Raw genomic sequence first — 19,376 nt, forward strand, 5'->3', positions numbered from 1 at the left:
AGGCACCGTACCAATACACAATTGTTCTCAATACAGTGAGGTTAAGTGTTGAATGAAGAGGGAAGGGAAATTGATTTGTATGTGTGGTCCAAGCAAAACATGTAACACATATCCAAGAGACCCACTTCATTCCTCTTTTCAGTTCGAGGAATGAGTGCTCTCCAAACCAATTAAAAGTACTTTGTGAAGGGGAGAGAGTAGGTTATGGTTAAGTTTGTTTTGGCCAGCTGTTCCTCCAAAATATTCTAAGATTTTGTCTTGAGGAAAATTCGGAAAGGAAACAGTTCCTTTCCTTTTAAAATACAAATCAGTTCCTTTGCAAGGAACTTCCCATACTTTGCTTAAAGTTGCTTGATTAAACCTTATTTTCTTCCTCTAACTCAGTTGTGCAAGTTCCATTAGTATTAACAAATTTGCACAAAATCATCCATAGCTAGAGGAACAAGAGCATTATTAAAGGCGAATTCAAACAAGAATTCCATGCCTTGTTCCTTTAGAATGGAGGTTAATTCTGAAATTCAATTTTATTGCCCATTCTAAATCGACGCAAAACCCAAACATACCTAGATTCACTTCGTTCGACCCTTTTCTTGGAAGACGAAGAAACAGTTCCTTTGGAAGGAACAGGTGATTTCTTCTTCTTCCCCCTGAGATTGTTCCGGGGTTTCTTCTTCATGTCTTCCCCAATAATTTTCTTCTCGCATGCTCCTTCTAGGAGATTCTAATTGCTGTTCCTCTATGGGGTTTTCTTGAATTATGTCGGTTTCAAGGGTTTTAGTTGGTGATGAAGAAATTTCCATTTTTGAAGTGTCGGTTGTTTTTGATGTTGGAAAAGGGAGTTTCTTGAATTTTTGCCATGATTTTGAAGGTTTGGAGGTTTTTATGGAGTATCAAAGGGTGTGATGAGGTTTCGGATTTGGTGAAGATGAAGGTTTGAGAGGAACACGGTTTCTTTAGATGAATTAAGAAGGAAGTTTTGCATGTAATAGTAATTATGACACGCGGGAAAGAAATAAAGCAAAAAAATAAAATATAAAAGAAGAAAACAAAAAGATAAAAAGAACCAAGATTTAATTAAACTGGTTCCCCTTATTTTTGGGATTTTTCGGATTTTTCGGATTTTTATGAATTTTAATTTTTGAAAGAAAATAGATGCTAAGGAACTTGTGCTATAGGAACAACTAATGCTACATATCAATTCCTTCATACATGCATGTTTCTTGACCTTAGGAACAGTAAGGGGAGTATTATGTGACATTTGTGAGTTGTTTATTTCTTTGATTCATGTTTATGTTTTGCAACATTCCAATTTGCAATGGTCTTAGGCAATTAAACACAATTATTTTTAGCACACAAAGTCACTCAAATTGATTCAAACATGGGGGAATGACATAGGAACAATCACTTAATTTTTATTAACCTAACTCAAGCCTTAATTTTCATATCTATCTCTTTGCAAAGGCTTAGTTAGGATATCAGCAATCTGATAATCAGTTTGACAAAACTCAAGTTTAATCAAACCTTTTTCAACATTTTCTCTTAAAAAGTGATGTCTAATATGTATATGCTTTACTCTAGAATGATGCACTGGATCTTTAGATATACTTATAGCACTTGTATTGTCACAATAAATAGGAACACATTCAAAGTTTATTCCATAGTCACTAAGTTGTTGTTTTATCCAAAGCATTTGAGAGCAACATGCAGCAGCAGCTACATATTCTGCTTCAGCAGTGGATAAAGCAACTGTGTTTTGTTTCTTGGTACTCCAAGAAACTAAACTATGACCAAGGAATTGTGCCATACCTGAGGTTCTTTTCCTATTTACAAGATCTCCAGCATAATCTGCATCTGCATATCCTTTTAGTTCGAATGTATCACTTCTTGGATAGTAGAGTCCAAGATCATCTGTTCCTTTAAGATATCTAAGAATTCTCTTCACAGCAGTGAGGTGAGACTCCTTTGGATTTGCTTGAAATCTAGCACACAAACCAACACTGAAAGCTATGTCTGGACGACTAGCAGTTAGATACAAAAGTGAACCAATCATTCCTCTATATTTGTTTGATCAACACTTGTTCCTATGGAGTCTTCATCTAATCTAGTTGAAGTTCCCATAGGAGTGTGATTTATCTTTGAATTTTCGAGGCCATATTTCTTTAATAGTTCCTTTATGTATTTTTGTTGGTGAACAATTATACCTTTTTCAGTTTGTTTGATTTGTAGTCCAAGAAAGAAATTTAACTCACCCATCATACTCATTTCAAATTCATTGCTCATGAGACTTGAGAATTCTTTGCACAATGTTTCATTAGTAGCTCCGAATATGATGTCATCAACATATATTTGAACAAGCAAAATATCAGTTCCTTTAGATTTTAGGAACAAGGTTTTATCAACCTTTCCTCTTTTAAATTGTTTCTAAAAGGAACTTGATAATCTCTCATACCATGATCTAGGTGCTTGTTTTAACCCATAAAGAGCTTTATCAAGCTTGTAGACATGATTTGGGAGATTATTATTTTCAAACCAGGGGGTTGTTCAACATATACATCTTCGTTTAGATAGCCATTTAAAAATGCACACTTAACATCCATTTGATATATTTAAATCCCATGTAAGCAGCAAATGCAATTAAATTCTAATGGCTTCTAATCTAGCTACAGGAGCAAAGGTTTCTTCATAATCAATTCCTTCTTGTTGTTATAACCTTTTACTACAAGTCTAGCTTTGTTTCTTACAATGGTTCCATATTCATCTAGTTTGTTTCTAAACACCCATTTTAAGCCAATTACTTTTTGTTGTTTAGATGAAGGAACTAGATGCCATACCTTGTTTCTTTCAAACTCATTTAATTCAGCTTGCATTGCATAATCCAATCAGAGTCAGTTAAGGCTTCTTCATGATTTCTTGGTTCCATCATTGATAGGAACGCATGAAATGCACAAAAGTTCCTTAACTGAGATCTAGTTTGCGTACCTTTGGATATGTCGCTGATTATGAGTTCCACAGGATGTGATTTTGTAATCTCCAAGGTTTTGGTTGAAACTCTCTTATAGGAACATGTTGTTCCTCATGAGTTCCTTGAGTGATGAGGAACTCTGCTCAGTTGTTCCTCTGTTAGCCTCGGTGGACTCAGTTCCTTCATTTGAGGAACAGGAGCATCTTCTCCTCCTTGAGGAACAGGAACATCATTGATTCATTATTTTCAATTCCTCGTTCCTTTCCTCTTTCACTTCTTCTTCTTCTTGTGAATCTGGTTCCTTTACTGGTTGTGCTAACCCTATCTCATAGTCATCAACCTGTATGCTTGGATTATTTTGTCAGATTCATCAAAGATTACATGAATGCTTTCTTCAACACACATAGTTCTTTGTTATATACTCTATAAGCTTTACTATGTGAGGAGTATCCTAAAAATGTTGCTTCATCACTCCTTGCATCAAATTTTCCAAGATTATCTTTTCCATTATTATGCACATAACATTTGCACCAAATGTTCTAAAATAGGTGATATTTGGTTTCTTTCCAAAGTAAAGTTCATAAGGAGTTTTATTAATGATAGGTCTCATCATGGCACGATTAATTATGTGACAAGCAGTATTAACAGCTTCAGCCCAAAAGTTCCTTGGAAGTTCACTAGCAATTAACATGGTTCTAGACATTTCCTCCAAAGTTCTATTTTTCCTTTCTACAACACCATTTTGTTGTGGTGTTCTAGGGGCAGAAAAATTATGATCTAGGCCATTATCTCTGCTTAGGTCATCAAATTTATAATTTTCGAATTCCTTGCCATGATCTGATCTAATGTGCATTATTTTATGTCCACTTAGGTTTTGAACTCTTTTAGCAAAGACAAGGAACTCATCATAAGTTTCATCTTTACTAGGAGAAAAATAACCCAAGTGTACCTAGAGTAGTCATCTACAATCAAAGTACATACCTCTTTCCACTTCTGCTTTGAATTCTCATGGGTCCACATAAGTCCACATGGATTAACTCTAATGGTTTTGTGGTACTTACAATCGTTTTAGATTTGAAAGAGGATCTTACTTGTTTACCTCGTGCACATGCATCACAAACTTGATCAATATGAAATTTTATGGATGGTAATCCTAAAACAAGTCTTTTGATCTAAGTTTCTCAAGTAATGAAAAGCTAGCATGTCCTAGACGCTTGTGCCAAGAAGTGAATCATCTTCAATAACACTAAGACAAGTTAAATTGATTTGAGGAACAAGGTCTAGATCCACAATGTATGTGTTCCCTTTCCTTGTTCCTTCCAAATAACCTTCTTAGTTTTAATGTTGATGATTAAGCATTTTTCTTTATCAAATTTTACAGTATTTCCTTTGTCACAGAATTGAGAAATGCTTAATAGATTATGTTTTAGACCTTCAACTAAAAATACATTTTCAATGGAGTGTAATGGTGACTTACCGACCTTACCCATAGCAACATGTTACCTTTCTTATTATCACCAAATGTTACACTCCACCTTCATAGGTTGTGAGTGAGAGAAACTTCGTTTTGTCTCCTGTCATGTGCTTGGAACAACCACTATCGAGATACCAAGTGTTGTTCCCCCTCACTCCAACCTGCAAAAATCAACTAGTTGTTAGTTGAAGGAACCCCATCTTTCGTGGGTTCCTGTTCTTGACTAGGATTTGTTTTGACAACCCATTTTTCTTACTTATTGTCACTTTTTCCCAATCATCTCAGATTTTATTGACATTGATTTATGTAATGACCTACCTTGCCACAATACATACAGAACTTATCACTAGGTAGATCAACATATTTCTTTGTCTTGTTCCTTTTCTTGTAGTTTTCAAAACCAAGACCTTCCTTCCTTTGGTCTGTGGTTTCTCAATCCACTTAGGAACTTTCATGATTTTGCCTCTGTTCCTTGCGACAACCAGTTCCTTTTTAAGATTACAGATCTGTTCCTTTAAAATAATTTTTCTCTTTATTATTTTTTCAATCTCAGATCTGTATCCTTTCAAAGGGGTTGATCTTATATCAAAGGAACTCAGAACAGGGACAAATTCCTTCAAGTGTGAAATCTCTAAATTAATTAGATAATTTTCTTTTTCAAACTTCATAACATTCTTTGATTTTTAAGTTTTTATCAAAAAATCAAAAATCTTAGTTTCGACATCTGTTCTCATTTTCTTAAGCCATTCTATGTGTTCCTTGCAAACCTTTAAGGCTTGTTCCGTTTGTTCACTTCACGTTCATCTCTACATTCAAGAATTGCATCATAAAGAAGATCATATATTTCAGTCCTAGTTTTACCATCTAGTTCTGACTCAAGTCCATGTTGACTTACCTCAATTTTTCTTCATCTTCTTTTTCGTCAGTGTTTGCCATGAGGCAAAGGTTTGCTGTTTCTTCAGTTGGTTGTTCCTCTTCTTCTTCCGTCTCTGAATCTCCCCAAGCAGCTATCATAGCTTTGCGCACATTTGCCTTAGAGAAAGGTGCTTTTGATTCTTTGTTCCTTTCAGCAAAGCGTTCCTTGTTCCTTTCTTTGGTTTTGTATTTTCCCAAAGAGGACATTCCTTGATGAAGTGATCTGTACTCCACATTTATGACAAGCAGCTTTGTTAGAAAATTTCTTAGTTTTACCTTTGAAGTTTCCATTCTTCATGTTCCTGTACATCTTTCGAAATTTTCGAACCATGAGGGCTGCTTCTTCTTCTTCAGAGTCCGAATCATCTTCATCATCTGCTTTGAGAGCAATTGATTTTGATTTGGAGCTTTCACCATATTCAGTATCAAGGTGAAGCTCATGAGTCATAAGTGACCCTGCCAGCTGTTCTAAGTTGAACTTAGTGAAGTCTTTTGTTTCTTGAAGAGCGTGACTTTAGCCATCCATCTGTCCTTAGGAAGACTCCTAAGAACCTTTCGAACCTGTTCCTCAGATGAAATAAACTTTCCAAGAGAAGCCAACTCATTTATAATGTTAGTAAAACGAGTAAACATGTCTCGGATGCTTTCTTTGGATTTCATGCAGAACAGTTCATATTGATTCATAAGTAAATCAATTTTCGATCTTTTAACTTCATTGATTCCTTCGTGGGTTACTTCTAGTAAATCCCATATTTGCTTTGCGGATTTGCATCCCATGATCCTATTATGCTCATGGGGTCCAAGTCCACAATGCAACAATTTAATAGCCATGACATTTACTTCCATTTTTTCAAAATCAGATTTGTCATAATCAGAGAGGGGTTTTAGAGTTACCTCATTTTTGTCATTTGTAGTTGTACTTCGAAATCACCAACTTCAATGACTCTCCATACCTGATAGTTTTCAGCTTTGATGAATATCTCCATGCGGTTCTTCCAATAGTTGTAGTACTTCCCATTGAACATAAGAGGCCTTTGAGTGGAATAACCTTCTTCAAGTTTCTCGGTGGTATTCATTGTTCCTTGGATCTTTTTCTCAATAGGGTTTCCTATCTTACGTGAGTTCTAGCTCTGATACCAATTGTTATTTCCCTAGGAACACTACAAGAGGGGGGTGAATTGTAGGTGTAGAAATAAACGTAACTTTTTGCGGAAATTAAAACTTAAACGAATAAACAAGCTAAAGGAACACAAGGGATTTTTACGAGGAAAAACTTCTTGGGCCCAACAAGAAGAAACAACCTCGACCACTAGGGATTTTAAACTCAACACTTTCACTAATTAGGCTAAACAACTTTGTTACAACCTAATTTTAACTCGAGCCACACCTTGAGTTCCTAAACTCAAGCTCCTGAGCCACTTTCCCTTAACAGCAGTTCCTCTCAACTTCACTCGAAGTTTTCTCACACATACAAGCTTCACTCAAGCCTCTCTCTTACAGAACTTCACTCAAAGTTCCCTTACCCCAAAAACCAAAATACAATTGATCAAAATAAGCTTAGTGGAATTAGAGTAAGAAGGCAAAGAACAAATGGCTATTATGAGAGAATGAAGGCACTGACACTTAATTAGTTAAACTCACTTAATTACTTAGTCAGACACACTTTTGGAACTTATCTAGACTTCTATATTTATAGTGTTAATCATGAAGAACGTGGGATTAAAACTAGAGTACATGTTTAGTCCATTAACCCATGATGTTCCTTCCCCTAAGGAACACGTTTCACATTATGTCCCATGATCCCATGAACTACAAATGAACGTGGATATTTTTCAGCCATTACTCCTAAGTAATAGGAGTTCCTTGAGCTTTATCCGAAAATCAGTTTTTATAAAAACTCTTTTTTTATCTTTAAAACTGAATTTTTAATCTTTAAGAAAATAATATCTTTTAAACAAAATCTTTCTAACAACCGGATATTTATTTTCTTAATTTTCCGAAAAATAAAATCTTTTTCTTAAACAGATTTCTTTTTAAAACTGATTTTATCATTTGAAATTAGATATAACTAATTTCCTATAATTTAGGCATGACTTACTCAAATATCTTTTTAACCGTTATAATGTTGCATGCCTAAGTCTAGTTCCTTTAATTAACTAAGTTCCTTTAACATATTCGTTTAGTGCCACTTAGTTTGTTCCTTACAAAGGAACAAACTCTCATTCTCAAATAGACTGCCACAGTTCCTTACCATTCTTTCTTTGTTCCTTTACATTGGAACTAGAAAATAAAACGCCTAGCTTCTATTCTTCTTGATCCAATGCTTGCTCCAGTATCAACATAGAAACTTCTTTACTTAGCCTTTGAAATCCTCTCTTGACTTCTTCATTGACTTCGTATTCTCCCAGTTCCTTGCATTGATACCTTAAACACCATACACTTAAATAACTCATTAGTTCACTACTTAGTTTGTTCCTTTGTTTCTTTGTCATTATCAAAACTAGGGTTCAACATCGACGTTTTCCGGTTCAAGGACATGTGACTCATCAAGTACGTATCTCCGAAGTTGGGATACGAGAAATACGTTATAGACCCTTTCTAAGTCGTTGGGCAATTCCAGGTGATAAGCAACTTTGCCTACTCTCACCAGAATCTCATATGGTCTTATGAATTTAGGGCTTAACTTCCCATTTTTCCCGAATCGCATCACTCCTTTCATTGGAGACATCTTAAGCTATACGTTTTCCCCGACTTCGTAATTCTCATCTCTTCGCTTCTAATCCGCATAGGATTTTTGCCAGTCCTGTGCAACCTTAATCATTTCTTGAATGACTACCACCTGATCCACTGTCTCCTGAATCATCTCAGGTCTTAGCACCATATTCTCACTAATGTCGTTGCAACATAAAGGGCTACGACACTTTCTCCCATACAGTGCTTCGAATGGTGCCATTAATACTAGCATGGTCGTTGTTGTTGTATGAGAATTCTATGAGGTCCAAATGGTCTTCCCATGATCCCTGATATTCTAAGGCACAAGCTCGCAACATGTCCTCTAAGGTGTGAATAGTTCTTTCATGTTGACCGTCTGTAGCTGGGTGAAAGGCTGTACTCATTAACAACTCACTACCAAATGCTTCCTGGACCTTTTTTCAAGAAATTCGAAAGGAATCGCGAATCTCTATCTTATACTATACTCGTGGGTACTCCATGCAATCGAATGATATTTTTCACATAAGCCTTGGCTAAGGCTTCCATACTCCACGTATCCTTCATAGGTATGAACCTTGCTGTCTTGGTTAGTCTTTCCACTATTACCCATATGGTATTATTGCCTCCCCGGCTCCTAGGTAAGTCTACAACGAAGTCCATGGATATCGAATCCCATTTCCATGTCGGAATGTTTAAAGGTTGGATCTTTCCTTGAGGTCTCTTGTGTTCACTTTTGACTTTCTGGCACGTTAGACATTTGGAAACAAACTCAGCAATCGCTCTCTTCATCCCAGGCCATCAGAACATGTGCTTGAGGTCCTTATACAACTTATCTCCCCCTGGGTGGACGGAAAAATTCGTGTTATGACCCTCACTCATTATCTTCTGTTTCAACCCTTCACACTTTTATGGTACACACCACCTACCCTTATAACATATGCTTCCATTCTCATGGATCGCAAACCCCTCTGCTTTGCCCTCCTTAAGCTTTATTTTGACTCGCTCAAGCTTCACATCCTTAGGTTGACTCTCTCTTATTTCGTCTAGAAAGTTAGGCTCGATGCTTAAGGCACTCATCAATCTTTCTACCTCCCCTTCCTGAACAACTTCTATCTGGAGTCTAGAAAATTCGTCACAAAGTTTGTCGGCGACAACCAAGGTATTCAGGCTATGGCTAGACTTGCGACTTAACGCATTAGCAACGACGTTGGCTTTACCCTCATGGTACTGGATGTCTAAGTCATAGTCCTTGATGAGCTCTAACCATTTGTGCTGTCTCATATTAAGGTCTTTCTGGGTGAAGATGTATTTGAGGCTTTTGTGATTAGTGAAGATTCGACAGGTCACCCCGTAAAGGTTGTGTCTCCAGATTTTTAGGGCAAAAACTATGGCGGCTAATTCTAGGTCGTGTGTCGGGTAATTGACTTCATATGGCTTCAACTGATGGGACGCATAAGCTATGACCTTCGCATTTTGCATCCGAACACAACCCAACCCATTCTTGGACGGATCACTATACACATCATATCCCTCATTCCCGTTAGGCAAGGTTAGGACAGGTGCTGATGTTAACTTCTCCTTGAGCGTTTTAAAGGCTTTCTCACTGTCCTCATTCCAGTTAAACCGACAATCTTTCTTCATAAAGTTGGTCATGGGCTTTGCTATTTTGGAGTAGTATTTCACAAACCTCCTATACTAACCGGCTAAACCGAAGAAACTTCTAATATCTGTAACATTCTTTGGGGTAGGCCATTCACTCACTACTTTGATCTTTGCGGGATCTACTGACACCCCCACCTTGGAGACGAAATGACCCAAAAATAACACTCTTTCCAACTAAAATTCACACTTCGAAAACTTCGCATACAGTTGGTTATCCCTAAGTGTCTGTAAAATGACTCTCAAATGACCCTCATGTTCCTCCTTGCTCCTAGAATAGATCAGTATATCGTCTATGAACACAACGACAAATTTATCGAGGTAGGGTCAAAAGATCTTATTCATGAGGTCCATGAAAACTGCAGGTGCATTAGTTAACCCAAAAGGCATGACCGTAAACTCATAGTGACCATATCTAATCCTGAAGACAGTCTTAGGTATATCATGATCAACAATTCTCAATTGATGGTATCCTGACCTTAAGTCTATTTTGGAGAACATCCCTGCACCCTGAAGTTGGCCAAACAAGTCATCAATCCTAGGTAATGGGTACTTGTTTTTCACATGATATTCTTCAACTCACGATAGTCTATACACAACCTCAAACTACCATTCTTCTTTTTCACAAATAAGATGGGAGCTGCCCATGGTGACATGCTAGGTCTAATATACCCTTTGTCGAGTATTTCCTCCAACTGGTTTTTCAACTCGTTCATTTCTGCTGGAGCCATTTGATATGGGGCTTGCAAAATTGGTCTAGTCCGAGGTACTAGGTCAATGGTGAATTCTACATCTCTTCTTGGAGGCATACTAGGTATTTCTTCAGAAAAAACATCCTGGAACACTTGGACTATTGGCACATCTTAAGTCTCAATGGATCATCCTCAACTCTTCTCACCAAACACATGAATAGAGGCCATCCCTTGTCTACATAGTTCTTAAGTTGTAAACCATTGATTACGTTAATCCCAGGTTCTCGAGGTATTCTCCTATATGACACCCTCTTCCCTGAAGGATCCCTCAGTTCCACTTTATGCGCATCGCAGCCTATCTTAGCCATGTACTTCCCAAGCCAATCCATCCCCAAAATGACGTCTAGGTTTGATAAGTGAAACTCTATCATATCAGAAGGACAAAACCCTCCCCTATTTTCTTTGACACTTTTAGAGGACTTAACAGTCTCCCAGACGGAATAACTATAGGCATAGAAACCGACTCAGACTAGATCAATGCTAAAGTTCTAGCAGTTGAGCGGGCAACAAATGAAAATGATGCTCCGTAATCGAACAATACTTTAACAGGAGTAGAGTTGATAGAAAATGTACCCATGAAAACATCTCTACGAGCCTCTTCTTCGCTAGTCGTCATCATATACAGCTTCCCCTTGCCCTTCTCTTGGGGATTGGTTGCATGGTTCCCATTAGATATCGGATTGTTGGTGTTGGTTGAAGGATTGGAGTAATTAGAATTCCCATTATAAGTACTCCCCCCATTTCCATTTCCATTTCCATTTCCATTTCTGTTTCAGTTTCCATTTCGAGGCTTGTCCCCATAATTCCCCTTCTTTTGGCCATTGGGGTTCAGTTTATTTTTCGAGTAGCACTCATATGCTCTATGTCCCTTTTTTCCCGCATTCTCGGCATTCGACCTTATTACCCTCACAGTCTTTATCAGGATGGTTGTTAGGGCACTTTCTACACCTATACACACGCTAAGGTCTGCTATTATTGGTGTTGTTATTGCGGTTATTGTTCTTGGGGTTAGAGTTGCCGTTATTGGGTCCCTTACGAAATTCCTTTGAGGGTTTTGATGGTTTTGGTTCCCATTATGCATCTTTTCAAACTTCTGGACCTCGGGGTTTGGATTATCTTTTCGTTTCACACCCTAATTACCCCCTTCCTCTCGTTTCCTTATGGCATAAAGGTGAGCAGCTTTGCCAAACACGTGATCTAAAGAGGTGAATGTATCTCCCCCCAGTCTTCCTTGCAGGTCAAGGGTAAGTTGGAGTTCAAAACGTGAGGCTTTAGCTTCCTCAGTAGGGGAAATTTCCGGGGTAAATCTCATCAGCTCAATGAACTTCCGGTAGTACTCCTCAACAGATAGGGTCCCTTGCTCTAGCATCATAAATTCCTGGACTTTCTGCATCTTAAGTTATGGAGGGTAATATTTGTCCTTTCAGGCCTTTTTGAATGTTTCCCACCCAAAACCAGGCTGATTTAGTAGGTTGTCCTTAGCTTGGGTCTATCAGAAATGACCATCTCCCTGTAAGTAGTAGCTAGCTAAGGGAACAGTTTTCTCATCAGGGCAGAATAGGGTGAAGAAAAGTTTATCGAATTCCCCAACCCAGTTCTCTAATTCCTCGGGTCCCCCTTTCCCATTCAGTATCGGTGGGCTTCTACGGGCAACCTTCTGAGATAAATCCCCATCACGGTTGTGACATTGGGCTAGGTTGGCTGTGTCTGCACCAGGTCACGTATCGATTGTTCGATATTCAGAGAGGTTTCAGGGGTGCCTCCCGTCCAAACCATTCTACGCTGAAAATAACATAATAGCTATCTCAGTGACACACACGTCATCATTTACTTACTTAACCAATACACATTGCCCATACAACAAGTAGTTGTTGCGAACAAATATTAAGTCTCTATTGACTTGCAACACAAACATCTCAAATAAGACGTCACAACTAATAATAGAGAAAAACATATATGTATCATTAAAGGTTTTAAAACATATATTATCTATATAGGTATTTAAGAGATAAAACAACCGTTTCAAACAATTAAATAGTTTTGTCATAAAATAGGGTTTTAGTTCTGTCACACCCATCACCTTAGTATGCATACCCCCAAGATCGTACGCAACCTTCCGCCTACTTGAGTTATCAAAATTATAAGGACACTACTGTCGTCACAGTAGGCTTGCGTAGGAGTGTAGAACAAGTCCCACACTCCCCCCATTGTTCATCACTTGTAGGGAGTCCAACTACAAGTTATTGCCATAATTCACCTTTAATATTGTCCATTCAATTCATAACATATAATCAATTACATGTTCTCTTAGTTACAGTACTCAAATCGTTTCTCTTGTAACACTCTTGTTACACTATGGATCAGATTAATATGAATATAATGCTCATGTTCATAATACGATAGAATTACGCATTCCAATGCAACATATCGACTACCAATCATAAACATGTTACCAAACAATCTCACAATCAAGACGTTGCCTATTATGATTCTAGATTCCAATAGAATAAATCGCAACCTAATCATGATACTAGTACTTGCAACTAAACTGGTACACGTACGTACCATGTAACAGAGAATTTTCGCTGTTTTTAGTCAAACGTTCCGCTTATGAAATTGGGACCTAAACGGTTAAGTAAATACTTTAGTGCTACGTCCTTGATAACATTAGCAACTAATACATAACTAAAACTATAACGACCTAGTAATTCGAAATAAACGATAATTCATACACGTCTACTACTACATCGCATCGACTTTGGGAGTGTTACCGCCGCGATGAAACGCAAGGCATATTAAGAAAGAAAGTTAACTCAAATCATTGTCTCAAAAACTGAAATGCAGCGGAAATAAAATTGTAACTACAACTCAGGAATCATCAACGACCCCTTTTTATTCAAACCACAAACCACTTATGTAAGTCTTAGAAAATCTAATAGTACTTAAATTCAAATGCTAATGACTATCCCCCGTTTGCTCGATATCATGCAGTAGCACCAGTACACCTGTTCTGCTCCCCATTGTAGCATCAATGGTTCATCACAGGTCAACAAACACATAATAACACACAATCAGCTATGCTGAGTACATAATGAACCTTTGAATGCATATAAACATAAACAACGCAATCATGAACAATCCTAAGCATGATACTACAATACGTTACATCCTTTACTCTTTATTTAGTTGGCATCGAACAGGCACCGTTATCTTACTAGAATCATACGGGCTACTGAATCCTTAAAAGACAACTTGGTCTATTAGATGAAATGCAAATATGGTTTCGTTCCGTCTCACACCCATCACCTTAGTATGCATACCCCCAAGATCGTACGGAACCTTCCGCCTACTTGAGTTATCAAAATTATAAGGACACTACTGTCGTCACAGTAGGCCTGCGTAGGAGTGTAGGACAAGTCCCACACTCCCCCCATTGTTCATCACTTGTAGGGAGTCCAACTACAAGTTATTGCCATAATTCACTTTTTAGTACTCTCCATGCTTTTCATAACAACATAGAATCATTTCACATGTTTTCTTAGTTACAGTATTCTAATCTTTTCTCTTGTAACACTCTTGTTACACTATGGATCAGATTAATATAAATACAATGCTCATGTTCATAATACGATAGAATTACGCATTCCAATGCAACATATCGACTTCCAATCATAAACATGCTACCAAACAATCTCAACAAGCAAAATGTTCTCTATCATGATTCTAGGTTCCAATAGAATAAATCGCAACCTAATCATGATACTAGTACTTGCAACTAAACTGGTACGCGTACTTACCTTGTAACGGAGAATTATCGTTGTATTGACCGAACGTGCCGCTTATGAAATTGGGACCTAAACGATTAAGTAAATACTTTAGTGCTACGTCCTTGATGACTTAGTAATTCGAAATATAAACGATAACTAGACTCATTGCTTATGAACTTCATTTTCTTTTCTATTCTAATGAGTTTAGCGTCTTTTAGGAGTCAATGTTAGTGAGCAAACTAGTTTTAGTTCGTGTAATAGTCCAGTACCTTTACCAAATCCAATCAAGTCATACGTACAACCTAATCTTATGTCCAACCAAGTCTTATGTCCAATCAGGTTTTATGTCCAATCCAGTCTTATGTCCAAAATCAGGTTCGCATAACGAGATTATACTTCCAACTAATAACAACAACCTCATTTCTTTACTTCCCACCTTTACTTAATTACAATCCGAAAACCAGATTCACAACTTAAACCAGATTAATAAATTAAACTAATTATATAGCCTAATTAGTTACTAGTTAACTTGAATTACAAATTCATTAATTTCAACGTAACATAATTATAAAAATAGAATATACTATTAAATATAATATAATATATTCAATACATATTAGGTTTTAATACCGCTAAATCGCGCCAGCAACCGAACTCCGGCGTCTGACCTCCGGCAACGGCGCACAACACTCGGAATCGACTGCGCTCCCCCTTCAAATCGTCGCGCACTTACAGCAACGCACCACCACAATCTCGCACTAGCACTCCGCTCACCACACTTCGCACATGCCACGCACAACACTTCACCCGACGCCCTCTCTCGCATATCGTACCGCACTGCACTTCACTCACAATTCCTCGCACACACACCTCGTCGCTCCTCGTACGTCGCACCACACTACATGACACTCGCAATTTGTCGCACACCGCAGCGACACTCGCACACCCTCGCCCGACTCCTTCCGCCTTGCTCGCACAACCTTCGTGGAACCTCGCCTCACACTCGCTCGCAGAACACCTCGTCAAAGGAGATGAAGGAGGCGACGAGAGAGAGAGGAGGGAGAGGAGAGAGAGAATTAAGAGAGAAGAAGAGAGAAGCGACAAAGAGAGAAGAGAGATTGAGAGAGGAGGGAGAGAGACGGCTGAGGGAGGAGATAAATTAGGGTTTCCTTTCTTTTTTTCTTATTTTTTCATTCTTTTTCCTGTATTTATAGTGTGGCATAATTAGGTCTAACTAAACTCGGTTAGTCTTTTAATATCCGAAATTAACTAAACTGAATCATATTATTATTATTCTATTATTATTAGTCTTTGTAAATAATACTAAAATACCTTTTTAATTATATTCTTTATATTTTCTTAATTATAAAGAATTAACTCCAAAAATACGGAGCATTACAGGTTTCCCCCCTTAAAGGAAGTTTTGTCCCGAAACTTTGAGGTAACCAGTCTTAACGACGATCTTTTGCACTTCTAAGTCCCAAAATTTCATAAGCGTTTTCTAACTTTCACACATCAGATAAGCAATAATTACACATAACTAACATAATTAATATATTTTAGGGTGAAAGCGCGAAATTCTATCGCATTCTTCCCCCTTAAAAGAAAAGTTACGTCCCCGTAACTGACCTACCTCTTGAAAAAACTCAGAGTACTTCAAACGCATCGCATCTTCGACTTCCCAGGTGGCTTCCTCAATATTCTGATTTCTCCGCTACACTTTGAAAATTCTGACGTCCTTATTCCTCGTACTACGCACCTTGCGGTATAGGATTTGGACAAGTTTCTCCTCATAGGACAAGGTTTCGTCTAACTCGATGTTTTCCGGTTCAAGGACATGTGACTCATCGGTACGTATCTCTAGAGTTGGGATACGTGAAACACGTTATGGATTCTTTCTAAGTCGTTGGGCAATTCCAAGCGATACGCAACTTTGCCTACTCTCGCCAGAATCTCATATTGTCCTATGAATTTAGGGTTTAGCTTCCCCTTTTTCCCGAATCGCATCACTCCTTTCATTGCAGACACCTTAAGCAATACCTTTTCCCCGACTTCGTAATTCTCATCTCTTCGCTTCTGATCCACATAGGATTTTTGCTGGTCCTGTGAAATCGAATGACATTTTTCACATAAACCTTGGCTAAGTCTTCCATACTCTACGTATCCTTCATAGGTATGAACCTTGCTGTCTTGGTTAGTCTGTCCACTATTACCCATATGGTATTATTGCCTCCCCGACTCCTAGGTAAGGCTACAACGAAGTCCATGGATATCAAATCCCATTTCCATGTCGGAATGTCTAAAGGTTGAATCTTTCCTTAAGGTCTCTTGTGTTCACTTTTGACTTTCTGGCACGTTAGACATTTGGAAACAAACTCAGCTACCGCTCTCTTCATCCCAGGCCACTAGAACATCTTCTTGAGGTCCTTATACAACTTATCTCCCCTGGGTGGACGGAATAAGTCGTGTTATGACCCTAACTCATTATCTTCTGTTTCAACCCTTCACACTTTTGTGGTACACACTAACTACCCTTATATCGTATACTTTCATCCTCATAAAAAGGAAATCCCTCTGCTTTTCCCTCCTTAAGCTTTGCTTGACTCGCTCAAGTTTCACATCCCCAGGTTGACTCTCTCTTTTTTCGTCTAGAAAGTTGGGCTCGATGGTTAGGGCACTCAGCAATCTTTCTACCTCCCCTTCATGAACAACTTCTATTTGGAGTCTAGAAAATTCCTCACAAAGTTTGTCGGCGACAACCAAGGTATTCAGGCTATGGCTAGACTTGCGACTTAATGCATCAGCAACGACGTTGGCTTTACCCTCATGGTACTGGATGTCTAAGTCATAGTCCTTAATGAGTTCTAACCATCTGCGTTATCTCATATTAAGGTCTTTCTGGGTGAAGATGTATTTGAGGTTTTTGTGATCAGTGAAGATTCGACAGGTCACCCCGTAAAGGTAATGTCTCTAGATTTTTTGGGCAAAAACTATGACGACCAATTCTAGGTCGTGTGTCAGGTATTTGACTTCATATGGCTTCAACTGAAGGGACGCATAAGCTATGACCTTCCTATTTTGCATCAGAACACAACCCAACCCATTCTTGGACGCATCACTATACACATCATATCCCTCATTCCCGTTAGGCAAGGTTAGGACAGGGGCTGATGTTAACCTCTCCTTGAGCCTTTGAAAGGCGTTCTCACTGTCCTTATTCCAGTTAAACCTACAATCTTTCTTCATTAAGTTGGTCACGGGCTTTGCTATTTTGGAGAAGTCTTTCACAAACATCCTATAGTAATCGGCTAAATCCAATAAACTTCTTATATCTGTGACATTCTTTGGGGTAGGCCATTGACTCACGAATTTGATCTTTGTAGGATCTACTGACACCCCCTCCTTGGAGACGAAATGACCCAAAAATGACACTCTTTCCAACCAAAATTCATACTTTGAAAACTTTGCAGACAGTTGGTTGTCCCTAAGTGTCTGTAAAATGACTCTCAAATGACCCTCATGTTCCTCCTTGCTCTTAGATAGATCAGTATATCGTCATTGAACACAAAGACAAATGTGTCTAGGTAGGGTCGAAAAATCCTATTCACGAGGTCCATGAAAACAGCAGGTGCGTTAGTTAATCCAAAAGGCATGACCGTAAACTCATAGGGACCATATCTAGTCCTGAAGGCAGTCTTAGGTATATCATGATCAACAATCCTCAATTGATGGTAACCTGACCTTAAATCTATTTTGGAGAACATCCCTGCACCCTAAAGTTGGTCAAACAAGTCATGAATCTTAGGTAATGGGTACTTGTTTTTCACAGTGACATTTTTCAACTCATGATAGTCTATTCACAAAAACAAGCGTTGAGCGTACGAGGGACTTGTGCGACGAACCTGTGCAAGCCGTCGACGGGTCGATCCAAGCGAGTGTGAGCGTCGAGTGCGAGTGTCGAGGATGTTGTGGTTGTGCATGTTGTGGGTGTGGTACGAGTGTGTTGTGCCAAGAGTGGGAAAGGTTGTTCGGTGTTCGAACGTAGGTGGGGTTGCGCGAGGCTCGTGGCTATGTTCGAACGTGCGTGGGTTCGTCGAGTAGCACGCGAGTGCCGCGCTGTCCAACCAAACAATCGGAGGTTGCGAGTCGGAAGTCAGCGTCTTCTTATCGTCAATCTCGTTTTCGATTATATTTCCTTCTTCGATTAGGTCCCAGTTTCATAAGCGGAGCGTTTATGTAGTCAGCGAAGATTCTTCGTTACAAGGTACGTACGTGTACCAGTTCAGTTGCATATGCTAGTATCATGTTAGATTATGAATTCTTCAATTGGAACTTAGAATCATGATAGGTAACGATTGTATGATTGTGATTGCTGAGACTGTTCGGTAGCATAAAATGGATTGGAAATCGATATGTATTTCCTAATTATATAACTTGTGAATTGGATTACATTGTTATTTAAATGCGTAATTCTATTGTATCATAAGCATGAAAAGCATTGGATTTGTCTCCTTTGATCTATGGTGTAACAAGAATGTTACAAGAATTAAAGAATTGAGTATTCTATATATGAAAGAACAGTAAATAATTTCTATGATTAATGTGGTGTGACTAGACAATACTAAGAATGGATATTGGCAATAAACTTGTAGTTGGATTTCCTACAACTAATGAACAGTGAGGGGAGTGTGGACTTGTTCTACACTCCTACGCAGGCCTACTGTGACGACAATAGTGTTCTTATGAATTTTGATAACTCAAGTAGGCGAAAGGTTCCGTATGATCTTGGGAGTACGCATACTAAGGTGATGGGTGTGGGACGGAACGAAACCGTATTTGCATTTCATATAATAGATCAAGTTGTCTATTAAGGATTAAGTAGCCCGTATGATTCCAGTAAGATGATGGTGCCCATTCGCTGCCAACTAAATAAAAAGTAATGAATGTAGTACTATTATAGTATCATATTTCGGAACGATTCTCATTGTTTTGTTTATGCTTAGTATATTATCTCAATGTTTTACTATGTACTTAGCATAGCTAATTCTTTGTTATTGTATTGTTTGCTGACTTGTGATGAACCATTGATTCTACAATGGGGAGCATACTAGCACAACAATAATTACAAGCTAAAA

The sequence above is a fragment of the Beta vulgaris genome, chromosome 6 (assembly GCF_026745355.1).
Source record: "Beta vulgaris subsp. vulgaris cultivar EL10 chromosome 6, EL10.2, whole genome shotgun sequence".
Classification (NCBI taxonomy): Eukaryota; Viridiplantae; Streptophyta; class Magnoliopsida; order Caryophyllales; family Amaranthaceae; genus Beta; species Beta vulgaris.